We start from the raw sequence: 22469 nt of genomic DNA on the forward strand, positions 1-22469 counted from the left end.
TTGACTTTATTGTTCAGTGAGCTTCAAAGTCATAAAAGAGCTGTCCATATAGTCACAAATGTTACAGGAAATAGATCACGCCTACGTAAATGTCTAATGATTTCAGATAGATACAGCTTACTGGACAGCAGGATTTATTACAGAAAACTGCACAACGCCAAAAACAGGTGAGCAGGCTTTTTGTAATAATAAATACTGTGGTGTATGAAAGGTGCAAGACATACAGTACCTAAGAGTACAGATGACACAACTATAGTACACAACTGGTTCTCTTTTTTTCAAAGGACCTTTTGAATTAAAGAAAATGTTTCACTAATGAATGACACTTTGGTTTTATGGTTTCTTATTGCTATTCTCGCATAAAAGCTCTGACATAATAACCAAGCTAATATGATGGTTACTTGACAGTTGCCTAATGCTTCATATAATACCAATCAGAAAAATTTGGGATGGTACGTAAAATGTAAATAAGAAAAGAAAACAGTGATTTCTTGATTTGTATTTCATTACAAACAGTATGAACCCAAGATATTTCATGTTTTGTCTGGTCAACTTTATTTCATTTGTTAATATACATTCATTCCTGTGTTTCAGGCCTCCAATACATTTCAAAAAAGTTAGGATGGGGGCAATTTATGGCAAGCAGTGAGGTAAAACAATTATATAATGATGTGATTTGAAACAGGTGAGGTCAACAGGTGATTGTAATCATGATATGGCACAAAATCAGTATCCAAGAAAGGCCTAGTCTTTGAGAAGCAAAGATGGGCCAAGATTCTCCTGTTTGTCAACAAATGCCTGAGAAAATTATTGAAATGTTTAAAAACAGTGTTCCTCAAAGAAAGATAGGAAGGGATTTGGATACTTCATCCTCAAAGGTGCATACCATTGTTAAACGATTCAAGGAACTTGGAGGAATTTTGGTGTTTAAAAGGCAAGGGCACAAGCCTAAGCTGAACACCCATGAGCTTTGATCTCTCAGACGGCACTGCATCATCCTTCTGAACCATCATTCTTGTATAGCTGATATAACCACGTGGGCTTGGGATTACTTTGGCAAACCTTTGTCAAACACTACAATATGGAGTTACATCCACAAATGCCAGTTAAAATTTTACTTTGCAAAAAGGAAGCCTTATGTTAAACTGTGTCCAGAAGTACCATCATCTTCTCTGGGCTCAGACGTATCTGGGATGAACCATCTCACAGTGAAAATGTGTATTGTGGTCAGACGAATCAGTATTCCAGGTCTTTTTTGAAAGAAATGGATGCTGTGTGCTCCAGACCAGAGATGAAAAAGACCATCCAAACTGTTACCAGCAACAAGCCAGGGTCTGTCATGGTATGGGGTTGTGTCAGTGCCCTTGGCAAAGGTAACTTACACTTCTGTGATGGCAGCATTAATGCAGAAAAGTACATTGAGATTTTGGAGCAACAGGGATATTTCAACAAGACTATGCAAAACCCCATTCTGCACACATTACAAAGGCATGGCTGTAGAAGAAGAGCGTGCCTGTCCCCTCTGTCCCCAATAGAAAATGTGTAGTGAGTTTTGTAACAAAAAATATGACAACGATGACCCCGTACTGTTGCGCACCTTAAGACCTGTTTGCAGGAAGAATGGGACAAATAACACCTGAAACATTTCATCACTTGGTGTCTTCAGTCCCTAAATATCTTTTAAGTGTTGTGAGAAGGAAAGGCAACATTATAAAATGGTAAATGCTTTACCATCCCAACTTTTTTGAAATGAGTTTATTTGGAAAAAAAAAACAATAAAGTTAATGAGGTAAAGCATCAAATAATGTGCTGTTGTATTGTTTTGAGTGCAATACAGGTCAAAGATTATTTACAAATCATTGTTTTCAATTTTAAGGTTTCAGGTTCAACAGATCGTTCCAATTTTTTCTGATTTGGGGTTGTATCTTTTCATGACCTTGAACTCATTGTGGCTCTAATTCGAACAGAATAGACTTTTATTGTCATTGCACAGTGGGGTACAACGAAATTGTGATTATAGTGTCATAAGCCTCATTGTTCTCTTTCTCCAGTCACAGCATCATAAAACATGAATATAAAAAAAAGAGTATACAGTCTATTGGAGCTATAATGTATTGTTTGTTTCAAAGGTTATCTGTGAGTAAGTATGGCCTGTAATCTAGAATTTATAACAGTTAGCTAAGTACAAATGTTAAACTAAATCACAACCATTAAAGGACCACTGTGAATGTACCACAGAAGCACAGAGTACCTCATTTCTTTTGGATGATCTATATAGAAGTTTTGAGTCTGTAGTGAAAAAGGTAGGTAGGTAGGTAGGTAGACAAATAAATAAATAAATAAATAAATAAACAAACTAACAAATAAACAAACACTCACCAGCCACTTTAATAGGAACTTGTTCTTGATTCTAAGAGTCCTGTTCTTGGCTGGCAGGAATGGAACCCAATGTGGTTTTCTGTTGTTTCATGCTGAGATGCTTTTCTGCTCACCACGGTTATAAAGAGTGATTATATGAGTTACTATATCCTTCCTGGCAGCTTGAACCAATCTGGGGTGGGTTTCCCCAAAGCCTCTTAATGCTAAGACCATCTTAACTAGGAGAGAGAGTGTTCATTGTGCTGTTCCCCATGATCTTTGTGTTATAATGCTTTTGGGAAACTCACCTCTGGCCATTTTCCTCTGACCTCTCTTATCAACAAGATGTTTCCACCCACAGAACTGTCGCTCACTCAATGTTTTTTTTGTTTTTCGCACCGTTCTGCGTAAACTCTAAAGACTGTTGTATGAAAACCCCAGGAGATCAGCAGTTTCTAAAATTTTTTAATTTTGCATTTTTTTAATTATGTTGTATTATATTGACAATTTATATTGACAAAAAGACAGGAGGCTGAACTGAAGGTAGTAGAGCTGAAGATGCTGAGATTTTCTTTGGGAGTGACAAAGTTGGACAGGATTAAAAATGAGAATATTAGAGGGACAGCACATGTAGGACGGCTTGGAGACAAAGTGAGAGAGGCGAGATTGAGCTGGTTTGGACACGTACAGAGGAGAGATCCAGGGTATATTGGAAAAGAATGCTGGAGATGGAGTTGCCAGGTAGAAGGAAAAGATGAAGACAAAGATGAGATTTATGGATGTGGGAAAAGAGGACATGAGGACGGTTGGTGCTACAGAAAAAGATACGGCAGACAGGAGAAGATGGAGGGACATTATCTGCTGTGGTGACCCCTAACAGGAACAGCCGAAAGAAGATATTTGAATTATACACACATCATATTGAATAATATTAGTTTATAGTCTAATTAATAAATGTATATCATTTTAAAATAAAAAAACTTGTAAATAAAAATCTCAAAAAATATAATTTCACAAATAGAGATTTCAGGGTGGCACGGTATTTATTATATTGTGCAACTGTATCCATAGTATGAGAATGATGCATGTTACATTTCCGAGACAACCTACGATATTTAATGATTTGACGATGTAAAAATGTCTTGATTTACTTATTGATCTGTGCATTGACCGTGATACATTATCAAGTGGCTTCCCATTTAATCTTTTGTGCTTGTAAATGACCGCATAACCTTGTAGTTGCCATGTACTGTATTTACAGGATTATGCTTTAATCAGGATGTTTGTTGAAGTGGGAAAGTTACATATTTTAACTCAGTTGGGAAAAAAGTACCAGCAAGATTACACAAACAGAGCTTATGTTGCAATTTCTGAAAACTGTATATGCTTAATTTTTATATGTATTATGGTTCTTCTTGTCAATGTGAATATAATGGGATTTAAGATTTACTTCATGCAGCTGCTACAGTAATAAGGTGAGGCTCTAGCTGTGGGTTTGGTGTTCACATTTACAGTATCATTACACCACTGAGACTTGATAATGTATCTTTTATCCAAATAATATCTGATGGACAACCTTTTATTTTTGGTCTCATAAAATATGAATCTACAAGGGATTAATTTACATTAATCCAACAACAACTTTTATTGATGATGATGATGATGATGATGATGATGATGATGATGATGATGGCAGGCAACATGGCCGTATTCACATTCCTACATGGTATTTTATAACTGTAACTGACTTCACTAAATATAGTTTTGCATGTGGTTTCACTCAACATGTTTTGGCACTCTTGATTCTTAGAAGGTATTATACATATAGCAGCACCTGACACAGGAACAAAAAGACATGGAAGAATAAGTGATATAAATAAATACAATATTGAAATTGTATATTTATTTTGTATTTATATATATTTGAATTGTTTATTGTGATAAGCAATTAAAATAAGTCATCAAGTACATCAACCTATGCCAATTCTATAACCCATATAAATTCTAAGTACATCAGTCATACCAAACCAACTGATAAACCCATGGGAGCAATGGTTAAAGATTGACTTGCTTTATTTTGACTATATGATGTATATTGGTTAGATTATATGAACTCTCATATTCATGAACACGCCTAAGGAAGCATTCATCTGGTTAATCTAAGATTGGTCAGGATGGACTGAAAATATTTCTATTGTACAGATTAACTTCTGTCCTGCACTTAGTAATCCAATAATTTTAGTTTTATGCTCTATATACATTCAGGATATTTTGCTGACTAAAACATATTTTAATATAATAAAATCTACAATAAAAAAGTCCTCTTTGTTTATTATGCCCTCTGTTGGTAAATGCAGAGCTAATCCTGGGGAAATAATTCTGTTTCATCAACCACTGACTGGGTCTTTGGTTTAAAAAAGATCACATGTTTAACTGTTTAAAAAAAAAGGCCACTTGATTTAATTATTTGATTTGAAAACACTTATTAGGTCATCATTTTAACAACACACAAAAGTGGCCTTTACACTGTATTAGAAGGACAGGCATTCTTTATTGGTACTTGATTAAACATGAACACCAAATACAAACACAAAATGTGAATAAACAGGTCCTTTATACAACAATCCCAAAACTCAAATCTCAATCTTTTTCATTTGCATTAAGTATCCTCAGCAAGAGTTTTTTTGCTCATCATAAATCTGCAAACATGTCCATGTATACAAGAAGAACAAATAGACAATCACATTGCAGAGTTCAAAATTGTGAAGCTTGTGGCCAGCGAATTGGACAAGACAGCAAATGCTCTATGGGATGTGAACAGAGCATCTGTAGCTGAGACTAAACAAACATGACCATAAAAGCATGGAGACTAAATGGAAACAGTTCTGATAGTTCTCACCAAATTTGAAACAATGTTATTTCATACCCCTGTTTCCATTTAGTCTCCATGCTTTTATGGTCATGTTTGTTTAGTCTCAGCTACACATGCTCTGTTTACATCCCATAGAGTATTTGCTGTCTTGTCCAATTCACTGGTGGCATGGTGGTGTAAAGGCCTCTGCATGCTCTTGCGACAAGGCTTTCGCAGATAGCTTTTCGCAGACAGCTGTAATTTATCGTTGAGCGGGGAGTAATAGGCGTGCGCGATGTTATTCACCGCCACAACGCAAGGGGGCGCGAAGTCGCGAAATCGCTAGGAGTAGTTGGTGGGTGTGGTTAGTGGAGTGTTTACCCTCCGGTTACTTATAATGACTAGAACTGGAGTCGTATAGATGTACGTACTTCCTCACTTCCTCGATCAACCGCTCTTCGTGCTGCTCCATCTTCGCTCATGTTTTTAAAAATGGTGGTCGTGAAAACAAAACAAACCGGGAAAGTAGGGAAGCGAAAGTGCATGTACAGCGGATGTAGAGTGGACCAATCAGAGCCCTCTTGTCTGCGACGCTGTCTGCGAGGCTGTCTGCGGTGGTCACAATTTTTGGGAGGTGCGCGCAGAGCGTCTGCGAAGGGGGGGGCTTCGCAGACGCCATCTGCGACGCCATCTGCGAGGACTGGGTTGTCAGCATAAATTGGCCTTAAGTGGTTAGCACGGTCGCCGGGTTCAAACCCAGCGGCCGGCGAGGGCCTTTCTGTGTAGAGTTTGCATGTTCTCCCCGTGTCAGCGTGGGTTTCCTCCAGATGTTCCGGTTTCCCCCACAGTCCAAAGACATGCAGTTAGGTTAACATGGGCCTTGGGCTGAAGTGCCCTTGAGCAAGGTACCTGACCCCTGACTGCTCCCCGGGCGCTCTGGTGTGGCTGCCCACTGCTCTGGGTGTGTGTGCGTGTGTTCACTGCTTCAGATGGGTTAAATGCAGAGGATGAATTTCACTGTGCTTGAAGTGTACATGTGACAAATAAAGGTTTCTTCTTCTCTTCTGTGTGGAGTTTGCAGGTTCTTCTCATGCCTGTGTATGTTTCCTGTGGTGTCAGTTTATTTGTATAACGCTTTTAACAATAGATATTGCCGCAAAGCAGCTTTACAGAAAGACTTTAAACATATGAACTAATCCATCGATCCATCCATCCATTATCTGTAGCCGCTTATCCTGTTCTACAGGGTCGCAGGCAAGCTGGACCCTATCCCAGCTGACTATGGGCAAGAGGCAGAGTACACCCAGGACAAGTAGACAGGTCATCACAGGGCTAACACGTTTTATCCCTAATAAATTAATTTATCCCTAATGAGCAAGCCTAAGGCGACAGTGGCAAAGAAAAACTCCCTCAGACAACATGAGGAATAAACCTTGAGAAGAACCAGGCTCAAAAGGGAACCCATCCTCATCTGGGTGATAACAGATAGCGTGATTATAAATAACTTATTTTATAACTGTGTCCTATATAGTCACACAGTACAACTGTGTAACCAGGAAGTTCATTATAGTTTTAGCATAAAGTCTACTTTGTTGATGTTATCAGCTGTTCATTGATGAAGACTTGAGTGCAAAACTGTTCATGACAACTGCAGTCCTAAAGTTATCATGTCAGTTGTAGCCCAGAGCCATCTTCTAAGTGTGTCTTTCGACTGTGGATATGGGTCCTCCACAGGAGTGATTTGATGAGACTCTAGCCAGAAGTAGGGCATCAGGATGGATCAGACAGGTCTGAAGAGCAGGATTTATTTATTTATTTATTTATTCATCTCATCTCATCTCATTATCTCTAGCCGCTTTATCCTTCTACAGGGTCACAGGCAAGCTGGAGCCTATCCCAGCTGACTATGGGCGAAAGGCGGGGTACACCCTGGACAAGTCGCCAGGTCATCACAGGGCTGACACATAGACACAGACAACCATTCACACTCACATTCACACCTACGGTCAATTTAGAGTCACCAGTTAACCTAACCTGCATGTCTTTGGACTGTGGGGGAAACCGGAGCACCCGGAGGAAACCCACGCGGACACGGGGAGAACATGCAAACTCCGCACAGAAAGGCCCTCGCCGGCCCCAGGGCTCGAACCCAGGACCTTCTTGCTGTGAGGCGACAGCGCTAACCACTACACCACCGTGCCGCCCCTTATTTATTTATTTATTTATTTATTTTATTAAATTTATTTCTTACAGGGACCATGTACAAAATGCATTAATCACATAAAGGGAAAATGTGCTGTGTACCAGATTTAGCTACTAGCTAATTTCTATCTGCAGTCCCTGGCCAGATGAAGAACAATGGGATACACTGCAATAAAGAGAGGCCAGCATCACTGGTATCTCAGGATCACCATGTAACTCAACAGAGACAGGCAGAGGGAGAGGCAGAAAGATGGAGAGGGGCGGGAGAGAGAGAAAGAGAGAGAGAAAACACAGGTTGTTAGGTATGCCCATTGTCATCTAATGGTTAAGAACAGTATACATTTTCTGCTGAGTGCAAGCAGGGACTCTGGCAAGACTAACTATGACAGCATAAGTAAAAGGAAGAGCCAGAAGGTAACACAGACATGAGGGAGCCCTGGGACATAAAGCAGTCAGCCAGTCCACTGTCAACAAACTGGAGTGAATGTGTAAGAATGGGGGGGACAGCATCCATACATCCCAGTTTACCTAAATACTCTATGCCTGAGGACCCTCCAGATCTACTCCTTTACCTAATAAAAGGCTTGAATAAACTAAAACGTTTTCAGGCTAAACTTAAACCACTGATGCCCCTTTTCCACCAAAGCAGTTCCAGGGCTGGTTCGGGGCCAGTGCTTAGTTTGGAACCGGGTTTTCTGTTTCCACTGACAAAGAACTGGCTCTGGGGCCAGAAAAACCGGTTCCAGGCTAGCACCAACTCTTTGCTGGGCCAGAGGAAAGAACCGCTTACGTCAGCGGGGGGGCGGAGTTGTTAAGACCAACAACAATAACAAGACCGCGAAAGATCACCATTTTTAAGTGACGAGAAGCAGCAGCTGTACAAACGCGAAGTCAGCCATTATTATTATTATTATTATTATTATTATTATTGTTGTTGTTGTTGTTGCTGTTGCTTCTTCTTCTTCCGTGTTGTTTTTGCTTCGATATTCGTGCCAAGGTTTATGCAAACGTAGCGACGTAACTGACATATACAGTGACGTAATGACGTGGCTTCCCTTAGCACCGCGAGCTATGGAAAAGCAAACTGGTTCTCAGCCGGCTCGCAATTTGAACGAGTTGTGAACCAGCACTCGCACTGGCCCCGAACCAGCCCTGGAACTGATTTGGTGGAAAAGGGGTATGTGACTGTGTCTGAGTCCCGAACACTACTTGGAAGGCTGTTCCATAATTGTGGGGCTCTTTAACAAAAGCCTTTGCCCACAGATGTACCCTTTACTATATGAGGTACCGACAGGTAGCCTTTGGTTTCCTCTGATAGTCCAAAGACATGCTGATTAGTGAAACTGACTACTCTAAATTGCCCATAGTTGTGAATGGTTGTTTGTCTCTGTGTGACCACCCTGCCTCTCACGCAAAGTCAGCAGGAATTGGCTCCAGCTTCCCTCGTGACCATGATGGATGGAAATACAGATTTTATATAAATCACACCAAAGGTGAAGCATTCAGGATTTGCAGAGAAATTTTTTTAGAATCATCAAACACAGCATTTAACAAATCATGGTCTTCTGCCACATTTATGTCCATGAAATGAAGTGAAGAGATGTAGACTAGAGGTAAACGGAGTAAAAAATGGAAGATATGAGCCATAATGAAGTAAGTGCTTCTAAAATGTTTATGTTGGAATGAAATAGATGTGTTTTTAAATTAAGCTAACTTTGGTTGTTAGCTGCTAATAATTACCAGCAAGCAGAAATTAGCATAGCCTTGCTAGCTAGAACATGACCTAAGTACTGTAATTACACTGGAAATTGTGATTTACATCTGTAGAAAACTTTGAGTAGAACATTTTTTTTTAAGTTATTTGATAACTTGGAAAGCATCTACTTTTTCCTGGGAATACTGGATGCTTCACAGTGGCATCTCATCTCATCTCATCATCTGTAGCCGCTTTATCCTGTTCTACAGGGTCGCAGGCAAGCTGGAGCCTATCCCAGCTGACTACGGGCGAAAGGCGGGGTACACCCTGGACAAGTCGCCAGGTCATCACAGGGCTGACACATAGACACAGACAACCATTCACACTCACATTCACACCTACGGTCAATTTAGAGTCACCAATTAACCTGACCTGCATGTCTTTGGACTGTGGGGGAAACCGGAGCACCCGGAGGAAACCCACGCGGACACGGGGAGAACATGCAAGCTCCCCACAGAAAGGCCCTCGCCGGCCACGGGGCTCGAACCCGGACCTTCTTGCTGTGAGGCGACAGCGCTAACCACTGCACCACCATGCCGCCCACAGTGGCATCATTTACATAAAATGTTTATTGTTGAGATTTGTATTTTTGAGATTTGTATTTATTCTGAATGTGTTAAATCTCGGAATCATAACTTGTAAATGTAAATTAAAGGAAACTTTTACCCCTATCCAGTTTAAAACAAAGAAAAAAACTGTCTTTTTATATTAAAGGAATAATTTTATTTAATAAGATGTGTATTTAATCCAAATATATGAAATTCATATTCAAATAATTCTGTCAGCTTCTAAGCTCCATAATATTCTACCTTGGTTATGCCTACAGCGCCGACTGAACAGTTGGCAATAGTGTTTGTTTGGTTTTGATGAATAGGAGAGATAATGACAGATGAGTAGAGCACCTTCACAGCATCACCAAAAAGCTGTAAAACCCCTCTTATAAACAAACTAAAGTTACCGAACACATGTAACACTAAGTTGTTGATTGATGGTGCCACTGGCTGAAAAGCAATGAAAAGCAATTCAGTGCTGACGTGTCCTTCAGTACAGGTGTGAAAATATTATATGGCAGACAAAGTGATTAATGTTCATGAAAAATGAAAATAGTTTGAATCAGCTCAAAATGTTCTCCTCTTTCAAATAAGGTAAATATCAAGTCACAAATCTGTTAACACTACAATATTGAAAATGACAATAGATTTCACTGCTTACGCATGTTTCCTATGACTTAACATAGTATTATTTTACCAGGCCTTCACACTGTATATGTCCATCATGATTTACTGAAAAGAAACAAAATATGAAACGAAACTAGCTACTAGGCTTTATCATTGTAATCTCCGATTTTTATTTTCTTGACTGAAAATGTATGAAAAAGCTCAACACCCCTTATTTCCATCAAAATTGCTTAGTGTTTTATTAATCTTACTGTGTTTATTTGTGTTGATTTCATGAACATAAGAGTACGTTTAACTGGATTTGTGTACACCATATGTGTTAATGCAACAGTGCAGGTGTTAAAGGTGTATAGAAAGCAGAATCTAACTGTTTTTAAACTTAAAATTCAACTTCAGGCTCTTCCATTAGCGAGCCTTCCAAAGAAAAACACATACATACGTATACAGTGAGAATGCTAGTGCAAGAGGAAAAGTCAGCATGGCTGACCTGTGAGAAGAGATTCCTCCTCACTGTGGTTGGTTGGATGTTGTGGTTTATTCATCTGAGAATAAATTTTATTGAAAGCTGCCGGAATGGAGAACTTAACAAAATATTACAAAAATTATTATTTAATTAAAAAAATAAGGTCTAGTTTGGCATTAAGAACACACTGCATGTCTGCAGGGCTGCTCACAGCTCCAGGGTTCCTGTGTTTGATCCCAAGCTTGGGTTGCTGTCTGTGAGATGTTACACATGTTCTTCCCATGTCCACATCCATGTGAGTTCCTTCTGTGGTTTCCTCCATTTTCCTCCCACCTCCCAAAAAATTGCTGGTAGGCGAATTGGCTTCTTGAAATTGTGTGTGTGTGTGTGTGTGTGTGTGTGTGTTTGGCCTGGGATGGCCTCGCACCCAGTGTTCCTGAGATCAGCTCTGGAAAATGGATGAATGAATGAATGAATGAATGAATGAATGTCTGCAACAGTATAAGTGATTATTCTATACTCTAGATGTTTGTTCAAGGCGTATATACAGTCCAGTCCATTGGCATTGTTAGGCCCTATCTCTCGGGGCTATAGCCCCAGGTATTTTCACCCTCAAAAAAAAGTAAGAGATTAATAGAAACCAACTGACTGAAACTGATCAGAACTTGACTTACAGCATCCAAAGACGGGGGGGACACGTAATTGAGCACTGCACAGTGCACATTCAAAATTTTGGTAACTGCCAACAGAAGAAGAACATTCAGAACTGGTTGGAAGATAACTTCAGGGGAAAAAAATCCACTATTGTTGGATTTTTCCAAGATGAAAACAGATGGTAAGTCATCAACCATGGCTGTGTATATAGAATGTATCAACAATGTAGCCTCTCGAATTATGTTGATGCACAAAAATTGCTCTGTGTAGCCTGGTTATGTTGAATTTACAGCGTGGGGTCTGTATGATTAGTGAGCCAGGCGAGCTCAAAAGTTCGAGTGGTTTAATGAATATCTATGGTGGTGGTCTATTTGCCCTGACTAAGCTTATTTAACAGGTCAACAACAATTTGTGTTCATGTAGACACCAATAGTTGCCCTGACATAATTTAGTCATATGTTATAATGCTACATGTCGACTACGCGGAACCAGCCAGCCGACCATCCCATAGCCAGCCTTTGGCATATTAGTCACGTAGAGGGATAAAATAGTTTTATGTTTTGCCACACAATATTAATGTCAACATAAATTTGTGTTGTCCAGACACCACAAACGAGTTGCTGCAGTCAACTGAGCCTGGATGTATTGGAGAAAACGGTATTTATGTGTGTGAGTGTGTGAGAGAAACTTGGAAGACATATTTATATGATCATAGTCCTGTGAGATGGGATGTCATCTGGGATTTTGAATGCTGTAATATAATAATTTAGCTTAGAATTGGTGTCTTTGTGGTCCTAAAGGAGACATGTGAGTGAGAAATTATATTTTTATTAAACTCAGGATTGATTTTATGAGTGATATTTAATAGTCAATTGACACATGCGTCAGTTTCCTGAGACATCATGGGTGTTGATGATAATTTAATAATAAGGAGACAGAAACTGAAGTGAACTACATACATTTAAAAAGAGCAGTGCAAAAATCACTAATAGTAATGTCATAACCTTTGAATTTGTGTGGGTGATAATCTCATCTCATTATCTGTAGCAGCTTTATCCTGTTCTACAGGGTTGCAGGCAAGCTGGAGCCTATCCCAGCTGACTACGGGCGAAAGGCGGGGTACACCCTGGACAAGTCGCCAGGTCATCACAGGGCTGACACATAGACAACCATTCACACTCACGGTCAATTTAGAGTCACCAGTTAACCTAACCTGCATGTCTTTGGACTGTGGGGGAAACCGGAGCACCCGGAGGAAACCCACGCGGACACGGGGAGAACATGCAAACTCCACACAGAAAGGCCCTCGCCGGCCACCGGGCTCGAACCCGGACCTTCTTGCTGTGAGGCGACAGCGCTAACCACTACACCACCGTGCAGCCCCGTGGGTGGTAATATTTATTGTAAAGTTAGATATAATATGGTGATATAGTGGTTAGCATTGTTGCCTCACAGCAAGAAGGTTCTGGGTTCGAACCTCACGGCCGACGGGGGCCTTTCTGTGTGGAGTTTGCAAGTTTGCTCCAGGTGCTCCGGTTTCCCCCACAGTCCAAAGACATGCGGTTAGGTTAACATGGGGCAGCTGAAGTGCCCTTGAGCAAGGCACCTAACCCCCAACTGCTCCCTGTGTGTGCATGTGTGTGTTCATTGCTTCAGATGGGTTAAATGCAGAGGTTAAATAGCCCCCAAGCATAACTACATCATCACTTGTTTGCCACAGTGGGGCATAGCCGGGGTCGGTAGTTGAGCAATATGATGGATGTCAGATTAATTTTACATGAGAGCAATGGGAGAGGAGCGATTTTGCTGTGCTCTGTCGTGGAAGACAATGAAATTGGTGATTTAAAGAGGTGGATAACATGTCACGGGTTTACAGCAGGAAAATCGGAATCCAAATCAAGCTTGGTGAGAAGGTAAGAGTCTACCATACAGAGTCTACCATACTGTACAACGACAACATCAAATCTCAGAATGTCTCATTTCTGAGAACGTATATTGGATCACGAAGCAATCTTAGACTTAAGTCTAAATTTGTTTCTTTTAATATTCAGTTATTCTTTAGCATTTTCTAAGAAACTTTGTTCTAATGAAATCTTAGCCTTGTACTTAATCTTGATCCAGCACAATGAAAGTTACAGCTGCAGTTAGGGAAACTATTATGAAAAATCAACTGTTGACTTAAGTCTAAGATTGCTTCGTGATCCCGGGCCCAGATGAACAGCGTCAAAACATTTATAAACTAGAAAAGCACTCGGAGAGCACAGACCTCTGCCAAGAATCCTTTAAAAAAATTCGGGATCCAGAAGGTGATCCGGATCACCGCCAAAATTTAATGGATTGTTACTTGTGCCCAGTCACGCCTCTGGAAAAAAATTTCAGAGCAATCCATTCATAACTTTTTCCGTAATGTTGCTAACAGACAAACCAACAAACAAACCAATGCTACCGAAAACATAACCTCCTTGGTGGAGGTAATGAGTGATTAGTTAAATAAAACTTGATATCAGGAAACATTACAAAAAAAAAAATTGGAAACCCGCTGATCTGCCATGTCATGTTCAGTATAAGTGCATTTTCTTCAATAAATGCCGCTAGTGAGATACACTGAACATTATAGACCCCTTCGCAGTAAACGTCATTCATACGTAAGCGGAAATTGCGCGCGCAGCCTGGACCCAAAAAAGACTCAGAAATGCCTAGTTGTTGTGTTGTCGGGTGTCAGAATCGTAGCAGTGATGGGGTTAAAATGTTCAGAATTCCAGCAGGATCTCACCCATTCCAAAAAAATCGCCGACATCTATGGCTACAAGCCATCAAACGTGTAGACTGGGATGAAAGCACTATCAAAAACGTGCGGGTTTGCAGCGCCCACTTCATCACAGGTAAGATCAGGCTATTTATTAAATCTTTCTTTTTTATTCTTTCTAGTCTTCGCTTATTGATGTAGCAAAATATTTTGGTAACGTTTGTTTGATTAGCTGGGTCATAGTTACACAATGTAATGAATATTGTTAGCATGTTAGCTTAGCTTTGCATGCAGTTTTGTTTGTAGGAGAGGTCTCGCTTGACTCAAGCAGTCCAGATTTTGTGCCATCATTATTTGTGTATGCCGAAAATCACAATTTTAAAGCAAGGATGGAAAGGTAGAATTGTGTGCCCTCACTCTAAATGCCAACTTGCGTTGACTGCTCTAACCTAGCTCCCGCCCCGTTCAGTTTCATTTCTGCTCTCTGCCTCTCGCTTTTTACGCAGCTCTGATTTCTCTTAGCTGCACTCTTTACACTATCATTCCTTTCATGCCATTACCTCCTGCAAATTGCTGTTTAGTGTTGGTATTTGCTGTTGTAGCTAAAGCCACATTGCCATCACATCACTGGCATAATTTGATTAAAACAAAATGAATATGAATGTCCCATTGTTAATCAAGTTGTACATGCTCGCACATAACATAATCATATGCGTCTAAAGACTTGTAGGCACGAAGTTTTTCGTGGGTGTACACTGAAGTCTTGTCAATAAGGTACGAGTATATATCTGGCCATTGTATACCAGGGAACTTACTAACATCGTCCGTCCACTCTTTAATTAAATGCGGATCCGGTAGGCGATGTCCACTTGTTAGAGTTAACTTATTTATGTAGCATTCTCGATCTTGTAACGACAATTGTTTTGCATAATCTGACAGCTCATAATGCTGGTCTATGGGCAGCGCCATTGTTTCTGGGTCCAGGCTGCGCGCGCATCCTGGCAACGGTCGGTTTGTTTACAAACATGCGAAGGGGTCTATACATAACCGAAAGAGAACCCTTCGTGGTTTGGGAGTTTTATTGGTCCGACAGGCTCGTTTGGCTGCCAAGCGCTTAGGCACATTGAGAGGCAAAGGCCAAAGAATGCTTCTTTATTTTACAGGCTTTGGAATATCACTAGTTCCAGACAATGAACAGTGTCGATTGTTATAATCTTCTACAACCGAAGGCCAGTCCGCAGACCATGGAAATATTGCTGGGTCACAGTTTAAGTACGGCTTTTTCCCACCAGAGAAATGTAAGCTACAAACACTTGTCCATTTCATTGCATATTAAACTTATCCATTTCTTTCTTCTCGACTGGCAGCTGATAAAACTCAATTTAGGTGTTCCCTTTGTTGTGGAGACACAGTAAGGCACACAATTCCCTTTAAGCATGGTTAAAACCAGTCAGACAGAACAACGCAGTGTTTAACAAAGGTGAAACTAAACAATATAGCGGAGCTGACTCCGGGTATCGCCCATAATGCATTGCGGTAAACAAGCGATGACGTAGTTATGGGTTAGGGTCATTTCACTGTCCTTAAGTCTGTGCTTGAGTGTACGTGTGATTAAGTAAAGGCTTCTTGTTCTAACCTCATCAATCTATTGATGTCAATCTCCCATAAAAAAAAATACACCCCAAAAAAACTTGACTTAGCCCCTGGTCTTTTCAGTAGCTAGAAACGCCTCTGGTCTGTTCAGTCGGTTACAATTCAGAACAATGTAAGTGTTAATGCACAAAGTAAGAATGTATTCAGAACAACAGATTTTCCATCCAAGTGTTAAAAGGGAACTATGGTCATTTTTAAACTTGCTTTATTTCTTAATTAATGTGTTATTCAATTACATTTTCGCTTTTAGTAACCTTATATTGTGACTCATATTGGCAACTATCCATCCATCCATTATCTGTAGCCGCTTATCCTGTTCTACAGGGTCGCAGGCAAGTTGGAGCCTATCCCAGCTGACTATGGGCGAAAGGCGGGGTACACCCTGGACAAGTCGCCAGGTTATTGCAGGGCTGACACAGAGACACAAACAACCATTCACACTCTAATCACACCTACGGTCAATTTAGAGCCACCAATTAGCCTAACCTGCATGTCTTTGGACTGTGGGGGAAGCCGGAGCACCCGGAGGAAGCCCACGCAGACACGGGGAGAACATGCAAACTACGCACAGAAAGGCCCTCGCCGACCACAGGGCTCGAACCCGGACCTTCTTGCTGTGAGGCGACAGTGCTAACCACTAAACCACCGTACCGCCCCCATATTGGCAACTAATTGCAATTAAATATTATACTTATTGGCCTATTTGGTTTTTAGCCATGTTGAATTTAGTTCGTTTGGTCCACGGCAAGCGTCGCTTATCTGCACGATCTTCACGAGACTTGTGCGAGACTTTGAAACGTCATGCGTCAGCCAGGTGTCAGTGCCGCCATTTTGAACACTGTTTTCCAAACGAAATATTGCTCAAAAACAAGTTTAAATGACGATTACTGCCTACTTTTTTCAAACTTTCCTGATTGCTATCAAAACAAATAAAACTTCCGGCTTGATTACATCAGCATTCGAAAGAGGGCGCGCATGTCTCTTGACAGCGTTGGCAGATGTCGGTCACTTTGATTTCCGCTGTACGTTTTACTTCCGTCCTACGATGTCTTGCACAGGTCTCAACGAATCTCGTTTACGCCCATTGCTTTGACATATGGACTGATATATTACATAGCGTATTTCAAACACTCCTAACTTGCGATAGCAGCGACAAAATCTCATCTCATCATCTCTAGCCACTTTATCCTGTTCTACGGGGTGCGCAGGCAAGCTGGAGCCTATCCCAGCTGACTACGGGCGAAAGGCGGGGTACACCCTGGACAAGTCGCCAGGTCATCGCAGAGCTGACACATAGACACAGACAACCATTCACACTCACATTCACACCTACGGTCAATTTAGAGTCACCAGTTAACCTAACCTGCATGTCTTTGGACTGTGGGGGAAACCGGAGCACCCGGAGGAAACCCATGCGGACAACATGCAAACTCCGCACAGAAAGGCCCTCGCCGGCCACGGGGCTCGAACCCGGACCTTCTTGCTGTGAGGCGACAGTGCTAACCACTACGCCACCGTGCCACCCCAGTGACAAAATAGCTCTCAAAAATGCATTCCTATATTTAATAAAATGGGATAAATAGAATTTTGATAATAAGAAATTTGCCTTCAGTTCTCCTTTAATGCAGCAGTGGAGGTATTCAACACTTGGATAGTATATTGAAAAGACGATTGTCAAGGGAATATTACGGTAGGTATGTTGTTGTTGTTGTTGTTGTGTGAAGTATTGCTTGATGTTTTGCACAATGATTTGAAAAGAAATGAGGCGTGGGACTGTTGTTATTTATAACAGAGAGAGGAGGTGTGGTCGGGAGGGGGTGCACTGTGGAAGAGAAGGTACAGAGAGAAGGAGGGAGGAGTGGAGCTCTGCGGAAGAAGGGAGGGAGGGATGGACGGACGGTAGGAGGGAGGTTCGGAACAGCGCAGGCGAGCAGACGCTGTTCTCTTCAAACACATAAGGCGAACTCACCCGGAGGTTGCAGCTCTGTGTCTCCCTCCTGTCGGCGCAGGTCTGTATGCCTTATGATGATTGCATGCCTGGGTTTTTTTCGCTCTCCATCATCCGCAGTATTAATGCGGGCGCAGGATAGCGTCAAGCGCGCGGCACCGGGTAGGACGGCTTCAGCTTCCAAAAAAAAAAATAATAATAATAATAATAATATTTTTTTTAAATCACATGCACACACACACACACGATGAGCACCATGAGTAAGTTTCCAGGTGCATGAGCGCTTTAATGCGGAAGGCGGCTGGAAGGATGCGCAGGTACACAGAGAGATGCGATGGTGGAGGCGGAGGAGGAGGAGGATGCTGCTGCTGCTGCTGCTGCTGGGTTTGTTGTGGAGGCTGCCGGTGTAACACTGGTGTCCGAAAACCGGAATCACACATCGCTTCTTCTCATTTGGTTCCTTCCGTTATAGTTCCATCAGTAACCGAATACGCATGGGCCTGAACAGATGCGCAATATTTACAGCAGGCTTTCACATGCATACACAGCTTAAATAATTGATTTGAAGCTCAACTGATCTTCCCTGATGCCTCATGATCTCGTGTGTGTGTGTGTGTGTGTGTGTGCATATTGAGGACTGGAATACATTTTATACCACCAGAGTTAGGACATTTTTGAGGAAGTGAGGACATTTTTGGCCGGTCCTCACTTCTTCAAAGGGCTGTTCGAGGGTTAAAACTTAGTTTTAGGGTTCAGGTTCGAATTAGGTTTAGGTTTGGGTTGGGATTAGTTGTGATAGTTAAGATTAGGGTAAAAGGTTAGGGGTTAGACTTTTAGGTTGAGTATTATGTCAAATAGTGTCCCTACAAAGGTAGAAGTACAAGGGTGTGTGTGTGCATATTGAGGACTGGAATATGTTTTATATGACCAGAGTTAGGGCATTTTTGAGGAAGTGAGGACATTTTTGGCCGGTCCTCACTTCTTCAGAGGGCTGTTCGAGGGTTAAAACTTAGTTTTAGGGTTCAGGTTCGAATTAGGTTTAGGTTTGGGTTGGGATTAGTTGTGATAGTTAAGATTAGGGTAAGAGGTTAGGGGTTAGACTTTTAGGTCGAGTATTATGTCAAATAGTGTCCCTACAAAGGTAGAAGTGTGTGTGTGCATATTGAGGACTGGAATACATTTTATACCACCAGAGTTAGGACATTTTTGAGGAAGTGAGGACATTTTTGGCCGGTCCTCACTTCTTCAGAGGGCTGATCGAGGGTTAAAACTTAGTTTTAAGGTTCAGGTTCAAATTAGGTTTAGGTTTGGGTTGGGATTAGTTGTGATAGTTAAGATTAGGGTAAGAGGTTAGGGGTTAGACTTTTAGGTTGAGTATTATGTCAAATAGTGTCCCTACAAAGGTAGAAGTGTGTGTGTGCATTTTGAGGACTGGAATACATTTTATACCACCAGAGTTAGGACATTTTTGAGGAAGTGAGGACATTTTTGGCCGGTCCTCACTTCTTCAGAGGGCTGTTCAAGGGTTAAAACTTAGTTTTAAGGTTCAGGTTCGAATTAGGTTTAGGTTTGGGTTGGGATTAGTTCTGATAGTTAAGATTAGGGTAAGAGGTTAGGGGTTAGACTTTTAGGTTGTTTGAGTATTATGTCAAATAGTGTCCCTACAAAGGTAGAAGTACAAGGGTGTGTGTGTGTGCGTGCATATTGAGGACTGGAATACATTTTATACCACCAGAGTTAGGGCATTTTTGGGGAAGTGAGGACATTTTTGGTCAGTCCTCACTTCTTCAAAGGGCTGTTCGAGGGTTAAAACTTAGTTTTAGGGTTCAGGTTCGAATTAGGTTTAGGTTTGTGTTGGGATTAGTTGTGATAATTAAGATTAGGGTAAGAGGTTAGGGGTTAGACTTTTAGGTTATTTGAGTATTATGTCAAATAGTGTCCCTACAAAGATAGAAGTACAAGGGTGTGTGTGTGTGTGTTCGTTCTGTAACAATGCTTATAGAGTAGGTAATAAGTCTTATCCTATGCATGATATGTATATCTCTGTGCCACTATTTTTTCCAGTTTGAAATGCACCAAGCATGAAAATGTACTGTTTGGTAAACTGCAATCAAAAGCCTCTCAGTTAGCTTGAGACAAAGATGTTACTCATCTAAATATGTGTAAATTAGCAGTTACTGATGTGCAGATTGACAACCTAATCTACAGACTGCGACGACTAAGACAACGTGAGATCTTTGTAAGACAGAAAAGCACAGGGCATGGTGAGGCTTCTCTGTGCTGCAGATACACTAGAGTTAATGGGACTCTGCACACTCGATGCCCTAAATGCACATTGCTGTTTTACACCATTGGTTCCTGAGGCAAAAGAAGAATAATGTGTAGCCTCTGAACATTCTTCATATGCTTTCTCAAAGCAACGATGTGATCATCACTGTAAAACTGTCAGATACTAAAAGCTGTGATTAATGTAGGCTGCGCTGCTCTCATGTGCTCTTCAGTGTATGAAGGGTTAGAACATGATGTTAATCAAAGTATAAAAGGACACATAATCATATAGCTAAAAATTATACAATTATTTAATTATATGATAATCTAAAACTGACAGGGAATGGGACATGGTGGTGTTGGGCTGGCCAAGACTAGCTGGGATTGGCTCCAGCTTCCTTCATGATTCTGATGGATAAGCAGTACAGATGACTGATGGATGGATGGATTGATGGATGAATGACAGGAAATGCAAATAAAGACACAGATAGGGAAATGGTACAAATAAAGTTGTGTACATCTCACAAACAGATAAATGCTGTGTAATTTTGAATAACCATTTGACACGGCTCTAGGAGAAGACTAAACATGAACATACGGGGAAAAAAAACATACAACATACAGTATGCATAAAGCCTGCCTCTTCGGGCCAGTGGGTCATGAAATAACAAGCAGCCTTGTTACTGTAGCCTTGTCCACTGCTTAAATATTTGTTTGAATCTATTTATCCAGTCTCGGAAGGTCAAAATCCAGCACGGTTTGGTGATTTTCCTGCTCTGACATGTCTATTTAACATTAAGTGGTGAGTTTAGTCATGTGACATTGATCAGCAAAATAACAAAACCATCTTGGACCCTAGCCTTGTTTGACTGGTGTTTGGTATACTTCTAAATAATCCTGATAGTCTTACTGGAAACCTTTGCTTTTAATGGCATAAATATTGTATTCACCCACCCACACACACACACAAACACACACACACCTGTGCCATCACCTAAATCTATCAATTATGACTATAAAGCTCAGCAAAGTGAAAGAAGTGTGTCAGCTGCTAATAAGTTGCATGTGACAGGTGAAGAATAGCATGCGCTGAAGCTTTTCCTTGTGTTTTTCTGAAAAATCATCAGCAGAGACCCAGCAGCAGGGAGAGAAATCAAGTGCTAAATTATTCATATGTGCACCAAAGAAATAGCCCATGCAGGATGTAGTCGGAGCTTTCTGTGCTTCACAGTCATCTTGTTAGGTTCTAATGGCATTTAGCCCATAGAAAAAAAAAACCTTCCGATGTACCTGGGTATGAGGACATATTTTTTGGTACTGATACCAACACCATCCATTATCTGTAACCGCTTATCCTGTACAGGGTTGCAGGCAAGCGGGAGCCTATTCCAGCTGACTATGGGTGAGAGGCAGGGTACACCCTGGATAAGTCACCAGATCATCGCAGGGCTGACACATAGAGATAAACAACTATTCACACTTGCGGTCAATTTAGAGCCACCAGTTAACCTAACCTGTATGTCTTTGGACTGTGGGGGAAACCGGAGCACCCGGAGGAAACCCACGCAGACACGGGGAGAACATGCAAACGCCACACAGAAAGGCCCTCGTCAGCCACTGGGCTCGAACCCGGACCTTCTTGCTGTGAGATGACAGTGCTAACCACTACACCACCGTGCCACCTGATACCAACACTGATCCAGATATTTTATGTAGCTCTGTTTAAGTCATGTCCATTTATGTGCACTACTAGGTCTGTTCTTTATGATTGTTTCTGTGAATACTGAGAAATGTGGGGTGGGCAGTTTGTCAAAAATGAAATACCGTATGTTGAGTTTTGGTATAAATATTGCCAAATGATAATCCCACATCCCAACTGAAAGGTACACAGCACAGCCGCACTAAAATGCTTTTATATTTTTCACTATACAACACTAATCACATACATCATTCTGTGAAATGTCGGCTATGTGACAGATAGACCAGCTACTATCTATTCCTGTAATACAATCCTGGTGGCTGTAATCCTTAAGTATTTTGTATAAATGACAGAAAATACTAACTTGTAACTTTTTTCTGAAGTTGGGACAAAATATAATCAAAATATTTAAGCTAATGATAACTAAGCTAGGCCTGTTACTTTTTGTGCTCCCCTTCCTTTAAAGTCAAAATCAAATGGCTTGTTGTCTAGAATTTGGCTTCATCAGTAGACACTGTTGGTGAAATTGTAGCCTGCACTGCAGTATCCAGCAGCACTGGCAATGCTAAATCTACCTTAACCTCCTAAGACCCAAGCTGTTTTTTTTACATGCATTTTTTATTTCTTTTTGCTATTTGGGCTTATTAGAACCTGATTAGAATAAAAACTAAGCATCATCTTTGATAAGATGTA

At 41.0% G+C, this 22469-nt stretch overlaps 1 protein-coding gene across 3 annotated transcripts in view; it reads left to right on the forward strand.

The window, feature by feature from the left end:
• The first annotated feature begins 102 nt into the window (after window positions 1–102).
• Window positions 103–22469, forward strand: part of cplx2b (complexin 2b) — a 68660-nt gene continuing 46293 nt past the window's right edge. For 2 of the 3 annotated variants that reach the window (XM_060926992.1, XM_060926994.1), the window contains exon 1: window positions 17756–17870. The gene's annotated coding sequence lies outside the window, so the exon portion shown is untranslated. Of the gene's footprint in view, window positions 168–17755; window positions 17871–22469 lie in introns of those variants that run through there. The other variant, XM_060926993.1, reaches the window with a different exon arrangement.

The sequence above is a fragment of the Neoarius graeffei genome, chromosome 8, assembly GCF_027579695.1.
Source record: "Neoarius graeffei isolate fNeoGra1 chromosome 8, fNeoGra1.pri, whole genome shotgun sequence".
Classification (NCBI taxonomy): Eukaryota; Metazoa; Chordata; class Actinopteri; order Siluriformes; family Ariidae; genus Neoarius; species Neoarius graeffei.